This window comes from Triticum dicoccoides, chromosome 5B (assembly GCF_002162155.2).
Source record: "Triticum dicoccoides isolate Atlit2015 ecotype Zavitan chromosome 5B, WEW_v2.0, whole genome shotgun sequence".
NCBI classification, from domain to species: domain Eukaryota; kingdom Viridiplantae; phylum Streptophyta; class Magnoliopsida; order Poales; family Poaceae; genus Triticum; species Triticum dicoccoides.
The window spans coordinates 17,362,032-17,374,443 of record NC_041389.1 but is presented as its reverse complement, the minus strand read 5'-3'; the positions used below and the strand labels follow the sequence as shown (position 1 = coordinate 17,374,443).

At 42.5% G+C, this 12,412-nt stretch overlaps 2 pseudogenes; both read right to left on the bottom strand.

Moving 5' to 3' along the window:
* Positions 1 to 2,081: 2,081 nt before the first annotated feature.
* LOC119308899 lies at positions 2,082 to 6,883 on the bottom strand (annotated as a pseudogene).
* Positions 6,884 to 10,219: 3,336 nt separating this feature from the next.
* Positions 10,220 to 10,715, bottom strand: LOC119306227 (annotated as a pseudogene).
* Between the last annotated feature and the right edge of the window lie 1,697 nt (positions 10,716 to 12,412).

The window sequence follows — 12,412 nt, the reverse complement described above, 5'->3', positions numbered from 1 at the left end:
CGAATCCGGACGGGAATCTAGATGAGTTTACGGCAAGGTGTACATCATCTAGCTGGGACATGCTCTGGAATATCCAACCGTTGATTGGCTACAAAACTTTTATACCGACCAATTCTAAAAATTTCAGCTCGATCCGACCGTTCAAACTCTGGGTCGAGTCCGAGGAGTGCATCAATTTTTGGATATTTGTGCATGAACGCGATATTGGACATAATTTCTGGATGATTTTTTTTCTTAGAGTATTGTGTGCTGTTCTCAAACATGTGCCCACAAATTTTAATGCCTTTTTTGAGGTAATCTTCACCGTCGTGTTGGTGTCAAACCAACCCGACAACATTGCTTCAGGGCTGCCCACTTGCACTACATAGATCATCGCTTCGTCGAGCTGAGGTCAACATCATTGGATCATCACCTTGGTGAGCCGACCAAGAGTTTGGCATGGAGAAGGCTAAATCATCACCAATATCGTCGCCGCACATATTACACGGGGCGGGAACACTATCATCCCCACGCAGTTACTTCATCATCCTGGGATCAACCGCGTCACAAATTTTGACCTGCGTCGGCATCACCATGTCGCCTCTTCTTCAAGCTCACATCCAACACGCCGACCTACTCCGACTCGTCAGCTGACATGGAGGCTTTGACACCTCGGCTGGACCGGGGGCTTCGACTCGTCAGTTAACCGTGCCGCCACTTCTTCAAGCCAACATACAACACGCCGACCTGCTTCAACATGTTAGCTGACCGTGCCGCCTCTTCTTCAAGACAACATCCAAAAAGCCAAAAATTCAAAGACGTACATGGAATTTACACATTTTGAAAAGCACGACTTCATTTTTAGAAAAGTGGATGATACATTTTGACCAAAATAAAGCTGAACTTTTTCTTCAGGTTGTTCTCGTGCAGGTGTCGGGTCCGTTGTCTGGGTAATCATTTTCCATCTCCCGACGATAGAAAACGGGCAACTCGAGTCAGGCTCTCAGCACCTTCTACGCGCATTGTAGATTGAAGTGTAGCAAATGTTGTAGGGAAGGATGAAAAAGTGTGAAACACACAAGACATACATCAAATGTTGTATTGATGCATTCTGAAAAAATAAAAACAAACAAATTGGACTGATGGAATATGATATAGGTATACATGACATAGATACTATCAAGACATGCCACATACCCGTTAGGTCCGAGGCATCAAACCTGTTCGATCCCAGATTGAAAAATATACACTTGTGAATTTGGAAATAAACAAAGATCGACCATAACAAATATAAAGCTAGAATATTAGAAATGTCAACACAAGATGAGAGAGCCCAAACATTTATATGGTCAGACTTGTGTGAGCCTAGCTATAGGTATGGGCTGGTGCATGAAGTGTGTGTGTGCACTCCATACGATATGAGCAATGGAAGCACCTGAATGGTGCTGCCCCATCTTCCAGATAGATATAAAAATTGTAGGGCTGCCATTGTAAATATTTTCACCCAAAGGAGGGGTACCACATATACGATCTCAATTTAGAATTTCTAATTTCAATACCTTACAAATAATTTTACTTCTTTTGTTGAATAATCCATAAATTCAGAATTTGATAGAACGACTGCTTATCCGCAAATGATATAAAGGATAAGTACCACAAACAAACATGGAAATTGTAACATCCTCATCTTAGAAGCTTCCACTTACCATAGATCTATAAGTCCTATTCAGATTTTCATCTTCTATCATTTTTTCAAAAATCCTATCAATGGAAATAAATTCTGATGAAGGGTTGCACTCCGCAGGCTGTGGTTCACTTGAAAACAAAAAATTGGACATTTGCTCCTTCTTAGCTTGTATATCATATTTGCCCTTCTCTTGTGTTCCTTCTGTGATTAGATTGTATGTATGGACAATCTTTTGCTGACCAATTCGATATGCACATCCAATCGCCTGCCTTTGGACAGAAGGGTTCAACACAACATAGAGGAGCACCACACGCGACTCTCCAGATGATATAAAGGATAAGTACCACAAACAAATATGGAAATTGCAACATCCTCATCTTAGAAGCTTCCACTTACCATAGATCTATAAGTTCTATTACCAGTATGATGGGACTATTTTCACAAAAATCCCTTTCAGATTTTCATCTTCTGTCATTTGTTCCAAAATCCTGTCATTGGAAATAAATTCTGATGAAGGTTCACTCCGCAGGTTGTGGCTCACTTGAAAACAACAATTTGGACATTTGCTTCTTCTTAGCTTGTATATCATATTTTCCCTTCTGTTGTGTTCCTTCTGTGATTAGATTGTATGTATGGACAATATTTTGCTGACCAATTCGATATGCACATCCAATCGCCTGCCTTTTGACAGATGGGTTCCAAACAACATCGATCGAGGAGCACCACACGCGACGCTCCAAAGAGGTGATACCTTCTCCACACACACCTTGGTCGATGAAAGCATCACATTTACCTCGCTCTCCATATCATTGAAGTCCACCATCAAGGCCTAGCGAGTTTTAACGGAGAAATTTCCACTCATATACAAGAGCTCGTTGCGTTTAGTCCAGTTGAGCTGTTTCCCTGGCTCTTCCATGATCAAGTCCAATGGTTCAACAAACTGGCTAAACACACACACTCGCTCTTTTAAAGCTTCTCTACTGGAATTTGCGTCTTTGCCGAGTGTTAGGCTCTTTGCCGAGTGCAATATGTTAGGCAGTCAGCAATTAATAGTATCTTTGCCAAGTTCCTACCAATGAAGTACTCGGCAGAAATTAAACTCGGCAAACAGGTACTTTGCTGAGTATTGTCAATGAAACGCTCAGTAAAACAACAAAATGCGGCAACCATGGTGTTGCCTAGTGCTAAAGTCGAAAAAGGGGGTCTTAGCTAAAATGCATTGTTTTGGCTATAGCAGTTGCATATGGCCTCGAATGAAGATGCTTCAAACATCAAAGTTGTTCATTTTGATGAGACTGATAATTTTATGTTGATAAGTTTTACATTTGAGGCCATTTTACACTTTTTTATAGAAAAATTTGGTCTCAAATGACCAACGTAATGACCATATCCATTCCATATGTTTTCCGAGTTTTTTTGCCCTTTGCCGAGTTTTTTAGGCACTCGGTAAAGGCGCCTATTCCGGCAATGCTTGACATAGACGCACGACCTGATAAATAAATATCGTCTTAAATCCTTCACTTGGCATCAGTCGTAACCTCTCCAACAGAAGCTCGTCCACAATAGATGTTACTTCTTTTGGCAAGTTTTCCATGCCAGCGACAAGGGGCTGACGTACGGATGCAAGAGGCATGTTTTATTCTAAATCAAAGCTCCTACCCTTATTGACGATGTCCTAGACTAGGGGTACTCACCACATAATCTCCCGGCCAGTGGGTCGGGCCAAGGACCCCCATGGCTGCTCACTAATGGGACACTTCGGGCAGCACATCACATATAAGAGGAAGATTCCACAAGACTTGGTGATCAAGAGAAGGACTCCTCTCCACCAACATATCCATCTAGGACTCTTGTTCGACTAGGCCTCTGGTACATTCTATAAGCCGAGGCCAGGCTAGTCGATACACAACATCTCACATTCATCATCATTATCATCATCATCATCATCATCATCATCATCATCATTAACCCTAGGGTATAGACCACAACTTACGATCTCGAGGTAGATCGACTCTGTACTTTGATACGCCCATAATATAAGTAAGAGCAGGACATAGGGTTTTACCTCCTCAAAGAGGGAACAAACCTGGATAAAAACATCATGTCCCTTCTCTCTTATTACCCATCAATCAGATCTCATAGATCGGGCCCCCCTACCTGAGGTCTACTGGTATTGACACCGACATTGGTGCTTTCATTGAGAGTTCTGCTGTGTGATCGAAAGAAGGATCAACGGGACCATCGATCAACGACTTAGATCTTCATGCGCTAATTCCATGCCCGAATCTCTAGTTAGCGGATCATACCTCCTCCATCGAGAGATGGTGCATGATAAGCTTTCATCAAGATCAACTCCGATCTATCACGGGAGAATCATCCATGTAGCTCGGGGACTCAATGTCAACATTATTCTCAGGTAACCGTGCACCTTTTCTGGACAGTGGTTTCGTGTTTGCCGTCCCTGCCACCTCGAGTGTCGCTTTGATGATTGCTTTGGTGGAATTGTGAAGAATTGAGTCTACAACAAACCTCTCAAATTTCCTTGTGTTCCAAAGGACAAATCTCCAGTAATCTCCGATATAACGGAGGATTGTTGAATCTGGGCGGGAATCTAGACGAGTTTACAACGAGGAGTACATCGTCTAGCTGGGACATGCTTTGGAATATCCAACCGTTCATTGGCTACAAAATTTTTATACCGACCAACTCTCAAACTTTCAGCTCCATCCGACCGTTCAAACTCCGGGTCGAGTCCGAGGAGTGCATCAATTTTAGGATATTTCTGCATGAACGCGAAATTGGACATACTTTCTAGAGGATTTTTTTCTTAGAGTATTGTGTGCTCTTCTAAAACATGTGCAAATAAATTTTAAAGTCTTTTTAAAGGTAATCTTCACCGTCGCGTTGGTGTCAAACCAGCCCGACAATGTTGCTTCAGGGTTGCCGGCTTGCACTAGATAGATCATCGCTTTGTCGAGCCGAGGTGAACCTCATCGGATCATCACCTTGGTGAGCCGACCAAGATTTCGGCATGGTGAAGGCTAAATCATCACCAATATCGTCGCCACACGAATTACACAGGGCGGGAACACTATATATCATCACCACGCAGTTACTTCATCATCCTGGGATTAACCGCGTCACCAATTTTGACCTGCGTCGGCATCACCATGTCGACTCTTCTTCAAGCCAACATCCAACATGCGACCTGCTCCGACTCGTCAGCTGATATGGAGGATTTGAAACCTCGGCTCGACCGGGGGCTTCGACTCGTCAGTTGACCGTGCCGCCACTTCTTCAAGCCAACATACAACACGCCTACCTGCTTCAACTCGTTAGCTGACTGTGCCGCCTCTTCTTGAAGACAACATCCAAAAAGCAAAAAATTCAAAGGCGTAAATGGAATTTACACATTTTGAAAATCACGACTTCATTTTTAGAAAAGTGGATGATACATTTTGACCAAAATAAAGCTGAACTTTTTCTTCAGGTTGTTCTCGTGTAGGAGTCGGGTCCATTGTCCGGGTAATCATTTTCCATCTCACGACAATAGACAACGGGCAAGTCGAGTCAGGCTCTCAGCACCATCTATGCACATTGTAGATTGAAGTGTAGCAAATGTTATTGGGAAGGATGAAAAAGTGTGAAGGACACAAGACATACATCAAACGTTATATTGATGCCTTCTCAAAAAATTAAAACAAACAAATTGGACTGATGGAATATGATATCGGTATACATGACATACATACTATCAAGACATGCCAGCAGACTCCTTAAGTCTGAGGCATCCAGCCTGTTCGATCTCAGATTGAAAAATATACACTTGTGAATTTGGAAATGAACAGAGGTCGACCATAAAAAATATAAAGCTAGAACATTTGAAATGTCAACACAAGATGAGAGAGCCCGATCGTTTATATGGTCAGACTTGTCTGAGCCTAGCTATAGCTATGGGCTGGTGCATGGAGTGTGTGTGTGCACTCCATACGGCACGAGCAATGGAAGCACCTGAATGGTGTTGCCCCATCTTCCAGATAGATATAAAGTTTTTAGGGATGCCATTTTCAATTTTTTCACCCAAAGGAGGGGTACCAAATATACGATCTCAATTTAGAATTTCTAGTTTCAATGCCTTACAAATAATTTTACTTCTTTTGTTGAATAATCCATAAATTAAGGATTTGATAGAACGACTTTTTGTCCGCAAATGATATAAAAGGATAAGTTCCACAAACAAATATGGAAATTGTAACATTCTCATCTTAGAAGCTTCCACTTACCAGAGATCTGTAAGTTCTATTTTCACTATGATGGGACTATTTTCAAAAAAATCTCTTTCAGAATTTCATCTTCTGTCATTGTTCCAAAATTCTATGAATAGAAATAAATTCTGGTGAAAGGTTGCACTCCGCAGGCTGTGGTTCACTTGAAAAGAAAAATTTGGACATTTGCTCCTTCTTAGCTTGTATATCATATTTACCCTTCTCTTGTGTTCCTTCTGTGATTAGATTGTATGTATGGACAATCTTTTGCTGACCAATTCGATATGCACATCCAATCGTCTGCCTTTGGATAGAAGGGTTCCACACAACATCGAGGAGCACCACACGTGACGCTCCAAATGATATAAAAGGATAAATACCAGAAAGAAATATGGAAATTGCAACATCCTCATCTTAGAACCTTCCACTTACGAGAGATCTATAAGTTATATTGTCACTACGATGGGACTATTTTCACCAAAATCTCTTTCAAGTTTTCATCATCTGTCATTTGTCGCAAAATCCCTTCAATGGAAATAAATTGTGATGAAGGGTTCACTCCGCGGGCTGTGGCTCACTTCAAAACAAAAATTTGGACATTTGCTTCTTCTTAGCTTGTATATCATATTTGCCCTTCTCTTGTGTTCCTTCTGTGATTAGATTGTATGTATGGACAATCTTTTGCTGACCAATTCGATATGCACATCCAATCGTCCGGCTTTTGACAGAAGGGTTCCACAAAACATCGCTCGAGGAGCACCACACGCGACGCTCTAAAGAGGGTGATACCTTTTCCACGCACCTTGGTAGATGCAAGCATCACCTTGACCTCGCTCTCCAAATCATTGAAGTCCACCATCAAGGCCTTGTGAGTTTTAACGGAGACATTTCCACTCATATACAGGAGCCCGTTGCGTTTAGTCCAGTTGAACTGTTTCCTCGGCTGTTCCATGATCAAGTCCAATGGTTCAAGAAACTGGCTAAACACACGCACTCACTCTTTTAAAGCTTCTCTACTAGAATTTTCGTCTTTGCCGAGTGTTAGGCTCTTTACCGAGTGCAATATGTTAGGAAGTCAACAATAGTATCTTTCGAGTTCCTATCAATGAAGTACTCGACGGAAATTAAAACTCTAGAAACAGGTACTTTGCTGAGTATCGTCAATGAAATGTTCGGTAAAACAACAAATCGCGGCAACCAGGGTGTTGCCGAGTGCTAAAGTCGGAAAAAGGGGGGTCTTAGCTACAATGCATTGTTTTGGCTGTGGCAGTTGCATGCGACCTCAGATGAAGATGCTTCAAATATCAAAGTTGTTCATTTTGATGAGACTGATAATTTTATGTTGACAAGTTTTACATTTGAGGCCATACTATTTACACTTCTTCGAGAAAAATTTGGTCTCAAATGACCAACGCAATGACCATATTCATTCCATACTTTTGCCGAGTTTTTTTGCCCTTTGTCGAGTTTTTTAGGCACTCGGTAAAGGCGCCGACTCCGGTAGTGCTTGACATTGACGCACGACCTCATAAAAAAATTTCGTCTTAACACCTTCACTTGGCCTCAGTCATAACCTCTCCAACAGAAGCTCCTCCACAATAGATGTTACTTCTTTTGGCAACTTTTCCATGCCAGCGACAAGGGGCTGATGTACGGATGAAAGAAACATGTTGTATTCTGAATCAAAACTGCTGCTCATATTGATGATGTCCTAGACTAGGCGTACTCACCACATCATATCACAGCCAGTGGGTCAGGCCAACGACTTCCGTGGCCGTTCACTAATGGTCCACTTCGGGCAGCACATGACATATACGAGGAAGATTCCACAAGACTTGGTGATCAAGACAAGGACTCCTCTCCACCAACATACCCGTCTAGGACTCTTGTTAGAATAGGCCTCTGGTACATTCCATAAGCATAGGCCAGGCTAGTTGATACACAACATCTCAGATTCATCATCATCATCATCATTACCCCTCGGGTGTAGACCAAAACTTATGATCTCGAGGTAGATCAACTCCTTACTTCCATAGACCCATAATATAAGCAAGAGCAGGACCTAGGGTTTTACCTCCTCAAAGAGGGACCAAACCTAGGTAAAAACATCGTGTCCTTGTCTCTTGTTACCCATCAATTAGATCTCATAGCTCGCCCCCCTACCCGAGGTCTACCAGTTTTGACAACGACATTGGTACTTTCATTGAGAGTTCCACAGTGTGACCGAAAGAAGGATCAACGACTTAGATCTTCATGGCACGTCATCTGTTCCCAAATCTCTAGTTAGCAGATCATACCTCCTCCATCTAGAGCTGAGGCATGATAAGCTTTCATCAACATCAACTTCGATCTGTCATAGGAGAATCATCCATGGAGCCCGGGGCCTCAATGTCAACATTGTTCTCAGGTAACCGTTCACCTTTTCTGGACAGTGGTTTCGTGTTCGCCGTCACTACCACCTCGAGTATCGCTTTGATGATTGCTTTGGTGGAAGTGTGGAGAATGGAGTCTAGAACAAACCTCTCAAATTTCATTGTGTTCCAATGGATGAATCTCCGGTACTCTCCGATATACCGGAGCACTGTGGAATCTGGACGGGAATCTGGATGAGTTAACGGTGAGGAGTACAATGTCTAGCTGGGACATGCTTTGGAATATCCAACCTTTCATTGGCTACGTAATTTTTATATCGACCAACTCACAAAATTTCAGCTTGATCCGACCATTCAAACTCCGGATCGAGTCCAAGGAGTGCATCAAATTTTGGATATTTCTAGATGAACGCGATATTGGACATACTTTCTGGAGGATTTTTCTTAGAGTATTGTGTGCTGTTCTCAAACATGTGCCCACAAATTTTAAAGCCTTTTTCGAGGTAATCTTCATTGTCGCATAGGTGTCAAACTAGCCCGACAACATTGCTCCAGGGCTGCCGACTTGCACTAGATAGATCATCGCTTCGTCGAGCCGAGGTCAACCTCATGGATCATCACCTTGGTGAGCCGACCAAGAGTTCGGCATGGCGAAGGCTAAATCATCACCAATATCGTCGCCCCACGAATTACACAGGGCGGGCACACTATCATCGCCACACAGTTACTTCATCAACCTGGGATCGACCGCGTCTCAAATTTTTGACCTGCGTCGGCATCACCATGTCGCCTCTTCTTCAATCCCACATCCAACATGCCGACCTACTCCGACTCGTCAGCTGACATGGAGGCTTTGACACCTCGGCTGGATTGGGGGCTTCGACTCGTCAGTTAACCGTGCCACCACTTCCTCAAGCCAAAATACAACACGCCGACCTGCTTCAACTCGTTAGCTGACCGTGCCGCCTCTTGTTCAAGACAACATCCAAAAATCCAAAAATTCAAAGACGTACATGGAATTTACACATTTTGAAAAGCACGACTTCATTTTTAGAAAAGTGGATGATACATTTTGACCAAAATAAAGCTGAACTTTTTCTTCAGGTTGTTCTCGTGCAGGTGTCGGGTCCGTTGTCTGGGTAATCATTTTCCATCTCCCGACGATAAAAAATGGGCAACTCGAGTCAGGCTCTCAGCACCTTCTACGCACATTGTAGATTGAAGTGTAGCAAATGTTGTAGGGAAGGATGAAAAAGTGTGAAACACACAAGACATACACCAAACGTTGTGTTGATGCCTTCTGAAAAAATAAAAACAAACAAATTGGACTGATGGAATATGATATAGGTATACATGACATACATACTATCAAGACATGCCAGCATACCCCTTAGGTCTGAGGCATCCAGCCTGTTCTATCCCAGATTGAAAAATAATACACTTGTGAATTTGGAAATGAACAGAGATCGACCATAAGAAATATAAAGTTAGAACATTAGAAATGTCAACACAAGATGAGAGTGCCTGATCATTTATATGGTCAGACTTGTGTGAGCCTAGCTATTGCAATGGGCTGGTGCATAGAGTGTGTGTGTGCACTCCATACGGAATGAGCAATGGAAGAACCTCAATGGGGCTGCCCCATCTTCCAGGTAGATTGTAGGGATGCCATTTTCAAATTTTATCACCCAAAGGAGGGGTACCACATATACGATCTCAATTTTGAATTTCTAATTTCAATACCTTACAAATAATTTTACTTCTTTTGTTGAAGATTCCATAAATGAAGAATTTGATAGAACGACTGCTTGTCCACAAATGATATAAAAGGATAAGTACCACAAACAAATATGGAAATTGCAACATCCTCATCTTAGAATCTTCCACATACCAAAGATCTATAAGTTCTATTGTCACTACGATGGTACTATTTTCACAAAAATCTCTTTCAGATTTTCATCTTCTGTCATTTGTTCCAAAATCCTTTTCAATGGAAATAAATTCTGATGAAGGGTTCACTCCGCAGGCTATGGCTCATTTGAAAACAAAAATTTGGACATTTGCTTCTTCTTAGCTTGTATATCATATTTTCCCTTCTCTTGTGTTCCTTCTGTGATTAGATTGTATGTATGGACAATCTTTTGTTGACCAATTCGATATGCACGTCCAATCGCCTGCCTTTTGACAGAAGGGTTCCACACAACATCGATCGAGGAGCACCACACGCTACGCTCCAAAGAGGGTGATACCTTCTCCACACACCTTGGTCGATGCAAGCATCACCTTGACCTCACTCTCCATATCATTGAAGTCCACCATCAACGCCTTGTGAGTTTTAACGGAGACATTTCCACTCATATACAGGAGCTCGTTGCGTTTAGTCCAGTTGAACTGTTTCCTCGGCTGTTCCATGATCAAGTCCAATGGTTCAAGAAACTGGCTAAACACACGCACTCGCTCTTTTAAAGCTTCTCTACTGGAATTTTCGTCTTTGCCAAGTGTTAGGCTCTATACCAAGTGCAATATGTTAAGCAGTCAACAATAGTATCTTTGCCGAGTTCCTACCAATGAAGTACTCGGCAGAAATTAAAACTCGACAAATAGGTACTTTACTGAGTATCGTCAATGAAATGCTCGGTAAAACAACAAAATGCGGCAACCAGGGTGTTGCCGAGTGCTAAAGTCGTAAAAGGGGGTCTTAGCTACAAAGCGTTGTTTTGGCTGTAGTAGTTGCATACGACCTCGGATGAAGATGCGTCAAATATCAAAGTTGTTCATTTTGATGAGACTGATAATTTTATGTTGACAAGTTTTATATTTGAGGCCATATTATTTACACTTTTTTCTAGAAAAAAATGGTCTCAAATAACAAACGCAATGATCAGATTCATTCCATACTTTTGTCGAGTTCTTTTGCCCTTTGCCGAGTTTTTAAGGCACTCGGTAAAGGCGCTGGTTCCGGTAGTGCTTGCCATAGACGTACGACCTCATAAACAAATATTGTCTTAACTCCTTCAGTTGGCCTCTGTCGTAATCTCTCCAACAGAAGCTCATCCACGATAGATGTTACTTCTTTTGGCAACTTTTCCATGCCAGAGACAAGGGGCTGATTTACGGATGCAAGAGACATGTTGTATTCTAAATCAAATCTGCTGCCCTTATTGACGATGTCCTAGACTAGGGGTACTCACCACAACATCTCTCGGCCAGTAGGTCGGGCCAAGGACCCCCGTGGCCGTTTACTAATGGGCCACTTCGGGCAGCACATGACATATACGAGGAATATTCCACAAGACTTGGCGATCAAGAGAAGGACTCCTCTCCACCAACATACCCGTCTAGGACTCTTGTTCGACTAGGACTCCGGTACATTCTATAAGCCGAGGCCAGTCTAGTCGGTACACAACATCTCATATGTATCATCATCATTATTATCATCATACCCCAAGGGTGTTGACCACAACTTACGATCTCGAGGTAGATCAACTCTGTTCTTTGATACACCCATAATACAAGCAAGAGCAGGACATAGGGTTTTACCTCCGCAAAGAGGGACCGAACTTGGATAAAAACAATGTGTCCCTTATCTCTTGTTACCCATCAATGAGATCTCATAGCTCTGCCCCCTACCCGAGGTCTACCAGTTTTGACACCGACATTGGTTCTTTCATTGAGAGTTCCGCTGTGTGATCGAAAGAAGGATCAACAGGACCATCGACCAACGACTTAGATCTTCATGCGCGACTTCCGTGCCCGAATCTCTAGTTAGTGGATCATACCTCATCCATCGAGAGTTGAGGCATGATAAGCATTCATCAACATCAACTCCAATCTATCACGGGAGAATCATCTATGGAGCTCGGGGACTTAATGTCAACATTTTTCTCAGGTAACCGTGCACCTTTTATGGACAGTGGTTTCGTGTTCGCCATCCCTACCATCTCGAGTGTCGCTTTGATGATTGCCTTGGTGGAATTGTGCAGAATTAAGTCTAGAACAAACCTCTCAAATTTCGTTGTGTTCTAATGGACAAATCTCCGGTAATCTCCGATATAACAGAGCATTGTCGAATCTGGGCGAGAATCTAGATGAGTTTACGGCAAGGTGTA